The following is a 5,840-nucleotide window of genomic DNA, read 5'->3' on the forward strand; positions in this document are numbered from 1 at the left end:
TTTTCACCTAACCCTCTGATCCTATACTGAGAGACTGTTGTTAACTACATTTTTGCAAATAAAAATCCCTTTAACCTCCCTGGCGGTATGATTCATTCTGGTTTTAGGTGCTGAAAGCGGTACAATTATTTTGCATGGAAATTTGGCGTTTTATATTGTAGTCCTGTAATTCTTAGGAATAACTCTCTTAAATCTGTTCAAACCAGAGTCTAGCAGACATCCCGGGTATGATAAAGTTTATAATATAATAAAGAATAATAAAAATTATTCAATAATGTAATCAAGTCCTAAAACACTGAAAAAGGGACACTTTTTGGTTGCTATGGACAATCTCCAAATTCCAGGCAGAAAAAACAGTATTTATAATATAAAAGTGCATGCAGGGCACTGCACAGACCACTAGGGACAAAGGGGGTGTGTCATTTTTTAATACAGTACTGTAATCTGTAAGATTACAGCACTGTGTGTGTTTTGTGTGTTTTAACTTTTTTGAATTTGGCGCCGATCTCCGCTCCCGTGCGTCGTAACGTCGCAGGGACCGGAGCTCGGCGGCATTCGGCACTGTGTGAATCGAGCGGAGGACAGCTCGATCACACAGTGCGGAGGACATCGCTGGATCTAGGGGACAAGGTAAGTAACTTCTCCCTGTGTCCTCTCCTGCATCCAGCGATGTGATCCTGAGTCTGGCTCGGGGTTACAGCTTATGATAGTAAAATCCCAACCCGAGCCAGACTCGGGATCACCGCCAGGGAGGTTAAGCCATCTGATCTGTCATCAGTCTCTAAAGTTTCTGGGCCATCTACTACGGGAAACCCCTAGACACGAGGAGCGAGCAGAAGAAGATAATAGTAAGCCCATTAAAACCAGCCGCTCCTTCGGGAGTCAGTGCTACATGTAAAATTACCTTTGCAGCTTAGAATCTGTGTACAGCCTCCCATAGACTTGAATGGCTAAGCATGGCTGTACTGGGGTATATGTTAGTACTCACATAAATGCGTGTATAGAGTATGTGCGTATTCCAATAATAGAGCATTTTCTATTCTTAGAATCAGGGCTGGTGCAAGGATTTTTGACACCCTAGGCAAAACCTTATTTTGCCGCCCCCCCCCCCCCATTGGCTCCGCCCCTGACTGAGATTTTTGCAGCCACTCTCCACCTATTTCTTCAGCTGTGGTCAACAGGCCCCCACCTATACCTCTGGACCTGGCCTGAAGACAGATAGTGGTGGCACCAGCTCCCTTCCTCATGCCAATGAGGGACACCTATTAGAAAAAGTTTGTAGGCATAGAACACAAACCCCTGCCCAAAGGAGAATTGTACAAAAGTTTTGGCTTGGTTAAACCCACATGTGCTTTTTTACCACTGCTAAATCCTGTTATATTGGCTTTTGCAATTTACAAATGCACCAATTTAGAAAGGTTTAGTGCTGGGAAACACTTTTTCATAGATGAATAGTACATTTTTTATACAACTACATAAATCTGACCAACATGAGGGACAAATGAGGAGCTATGAGGGACAGAGGACTTTGTTCCAAATTAGGGACAGTCCTTCGAAATCAGGGACAGTTGGGAGCTATGGGTACATGGACAGGCTAGGGTAGTATATGGATATGCTTGGGTAGTAAATAGACAGGCTAGGGCAGTATTTGGACAAGCTGGCTGTGTAGCTACCTGTCCATATGAGCAGACAAATACACTGACAATGCTCTATAGCAGTGGTTCTCAACTCCTGTCCCCAGAACCCCCTAACAGGTCAGATTTTAAGTATTACCTTGGGGAGATGCAGACTAGAATACTGCAATCACTGAGCAGCAAATCATATCACCTGTGATGTATTTCAGTTATCTTGCAAACCTGGCCTGTTAGTGGGTTTTGAGGACAGGAGTTAACTAAAAAACACCACAAGTGATATAATTTGCTGCTCAGTGATTGCAGTATTCTAGTCTGCATCTCCCCAAAGTAATACTTAAAATCTGGCCTGTTGGTGGGTTCTGAGGACAGGAGTTGAGAACCACTGCTTTACGGGTTCCAAATAAAAAATAATAAATGCACATTTTTTTTACCTGCAAAAAGATCTGTATTTATTATTTTTTTACAAAGGTGGACTTGAATCTCCACATCTCAAATCACTGCAATTCCTGTATTTTCAGGCCTCAGATCATCACAATTCTCCCACCTACACACCTCAGATTACCCCAATTGCTTCATAACTGTAGTCCCCTGAATGCCTGTTCCCCTCTGCACCTCTGTTCCCTATATTCCCCACTGTATCCCATCCACCCATCTGTTCCCCTCTGTACCCCCTCCCCACAAATCTGGTCCCCTCTACTCGGTACCCCCCCCCCACACACACACACACTAGTTCCCATACCCCCCGCAGATCTGTTCTCTTCTGTACCCCCCCCCCCCCCGTGTAATCCTCACTGTGTACTCTCTCCTGTGTATGCCCTTAAGAGTAAATCCACCCAGTGTAAACCCACCCCCACCATGTAAATTCCCCCCAATGCAATCCCTTGCAGTGTATTCTCCCCTGCAGTAGGAGGTGAATTAGTGGAGCCAAGTAACGGCACTGGGATCTGGGACTTCAGCGGGAATGGAGACCCCGGCAGTGCTCAAGTGCCCAAATGGTTAGCCCATCCCTGCCCCCAGACTGTCCTGTTTAAACCCCCCCCAGCTCTAATCTCATCTAATAACTGATCCCATTAAACCCATCATCATCAGAGTAGGTAGGTATGCCTTTAGGCTTTACCTGCCTAGGGTCACTGCAGCAGCTTCTGCACCATGGTGCACAGGTCCTCAGTCTTGACAGCCTGGAGCAGCTCCTGGTTCTTCTTAATCCTGGCTACTAAAGAAGGAGGGCAGATCCTGGCAGACCAGGATTGGTCCTGCCATCCCCAGCATCCTTCCCTGGAGAGAAGGAGGTCTTGGAGATGGATAGGACCCCGGGTCAGATGTGCTGCTGGGGCAGAAGAGCACACTCAGGAACATTCAGGAGCTGGCCCAGGGAGGGAGGGGCGGAGCTGAGGTGCCAAGGGAGGAACCAGGAATACCTGGGGAGAACTGCATACTCAGGATCCATGCTGGGGAGTGTGGCTGAGGCACTGGGATTGAGCCGGGGAAGGAGCCAACAATACCTGGGAGCAAGCTCCATACTCAGGAGCCATGCTGGGGAGGGAGGGGTGAAGCTCAGGTGCTGGGGTGAGCCAGAGGAGGAGCCAGGAATACCCATGAGTAAGCTCCACACTCGGAGCCCGGTCTGGGAGGGGCGGAGCCAAGGCGCCAGGGTGAGCCGAGGGAGGAGCCAGGAATACCTGGGGGCGAGCTTCATAATCTCTCCTGCTCGGGAGATGTCATCTGATGGAGAATAGGGAAGCCAGTGGCCGTGGCTGTGCCTTAGATGGCAGTGCACTCTAGGTGGCTGCCTAGTGCGCCCTGCCGTAACGCCAGCCCTGCTTGGAATATGCCCATACGCTATACAAGCATTTATGCGAGTACCAATGTTTATATGAGTACAGCCACTCTTAGCCATTCATGTCTATGGCTGCATACAACACCTGGGCTTCCCAGACAGGGGAAACATGTTGGAGTTTATGTTGCATGTTCCATGTGCATGAGCCCTAAAATTAGCTAAAAATCTTTTTTGTTGGCCAGTAACCTCTAGTCCCCCGGACTTTTCCACCCCAAAACCACTGGATTCCTAATGTTTTTTATTTTTCATTTTGGAAATGCCTTATGCCGTGTACACATGACTGGACTTTTTGACAGCAAAGGTCTGACGGAACGAATCCGTAAGACAATTCAATTGTGTGTGGGCCCTATCGGACCTTTGCTGTCCAAAAATCTGACAGACTTTAGAAATAGAACATGTTTCAAATTTTTCGGCCGGAACTCCACCGGACCCAGTTCTTATAGAGAAATCCATTCGTGTGTATACTAGTCCGACGGACAAAAACATTTCGCTAGGGCAGCTATTGGCTACTGGCTATGAACTTATTCTAGTCCGGTCGTACATCATCACGTTCAAATCCGTCAGACTTTGGTGTGACTGTGTGTGTCCAAGTCAGTTCATTCGGAAAGTCCACCGGAACTCCGCCGAAAGTCCGTTGGGAAGACCGTCGAACCAATTCCATCGAAAAGTTTAGTCATGTGTACGCGGCATTAGTTTTCCACCTTATACATTTTAGTATCTGCAGTCTACTGTTATGCTTTATTTATGTAAAAAAATATATATATACGGTAATATATATTTCACAATTTTCTCTATTTTTGCTTAGGGCATTGCCAGTTATTGACCCCAAAATATAATTTTCTGGTTAGATAAATATCACTTTGAATTCCCCTATTATTATCAATACTACTATTCAGGCCATTATTTCTTTTTTGACCATTTATGATTAACTGTAGTTAATAGTAAACTATTCATAATTTCAACTCACTTTGAAGATTGGCCTGAAATGTTGTCATTAGAAAATTAATCTCATTTTTTTGAACACTGATCACAATAATACCTATTATTTGAATTTTTTAAATAATGTTTTGATTTCAAGTGAGAAAAACTCATAACATTTGTACATTAAGGCTAGGTTCACACTAGTGTGAGGTAGATGCAGGTTTCCCCTCATCCAATTTGCATGACAGTGTACTCCCCTCCTTATGGAGCCGGTTCACACATCTCTGTAGCGGCTGCGGAGCAGCTTGTGCAGGAGTCCTGTGCATCTTTGGCTCAGTTTCAGGGCTGAATTCAGGAAAAAAATTGGGCCTGATTTGTCCTTGAAATGGAGAACAGGGACGCACTGGACCTCCTGCAGTGAATTGAGAAGAGACCAAGAAGAAATACACCAGCGGTATAAAGCGCGTGTCAAGGAGCATGTCATGGTCATCGCTTATCAGACAGACACCAAAAGCATAAAAACAGTCGATGTGAGAATAAGAGCCATATCGTGAGCGCTATTCATATCATATGCTGGGGAGTGGGTACCTTGGGAGACCCAGAGTTGTATGACGCCAGGCAGGACATGCACTGCAAGGACTTTCGTCAACATTTGTTTTTTTATTGGAGCCTTTCTCACTGGATGCACTTGACTTCAGCAGTGTGTTTACTTATACCAGATTATATCTTATTTGATATTTTCAATGAATCTGTGGACACTCTCCCTTTGACACCCAAGTGCCTTTTGTGTATGAATATCGTTCACGATATGGCTCTTATTTTCAGATTGATTGGCTTTTATGCATTTGGAGGCTCTGTGGTGAGCGATGACATGCTCCTTGACACGTGCTTTATACCGCTGGTGTATTTCTTCTTGGTCTCCCCTCAATCCAGACACCCCACCTCAGGTGACCTATGAGATCTTTGATTTAAGCAAGAATCAATTCAGCCTTGAAGAATCGGATATGTCTGATTGCGAAACATGTCCATATGTGCATGTGTCCTTGTGTATTTTTCTGTGACTAAATTATACTATTTCACTATTTTTGTGTTTCAGCAGGGATGTCTGGAGTTGACCGCTTAACGCCCTACCTATATTGTCTTTTTTTCCCTTCCCTTACTTTAAACCAGGGTTGGCACACCATTACAACAACTAGACTTTTGTCTGATGGGTCTTGACTATATATTTACATGACCCTAGGCTATTTTACTTTAGAACTTTGTACTATTTGGATAGCTCTCATCACCATAAAAACATTATTTTGACACTAGGCTTCATGGACGTTAGAAGGGTAATTGTGTTAGAACAACCAGTCTAATAAGCATTACTTATTGTATTTAAACAGATAGCATTGTATGTATAGGCAGGACTAAAATTTCCAATAATATATTTTATTTAGGAAGTCACA

The sequence above is a fragment of the Lithobates pipiens genome, unplaced genomic scaffold (assembly GCF_037356315.1).
Source record: "Lithobates pipiens isolate NorthernLeopardFrog02 unplaced genomic scaffold, aLitPip1_a1.2 Scaffold_28, whole genome shotgun sequence".
Lineage (NCBI taxonomy): Eukaryota > Metazoa > Chordata > Amphibia > Anura > Ranidae > Lithobates > Lithobates pipiens.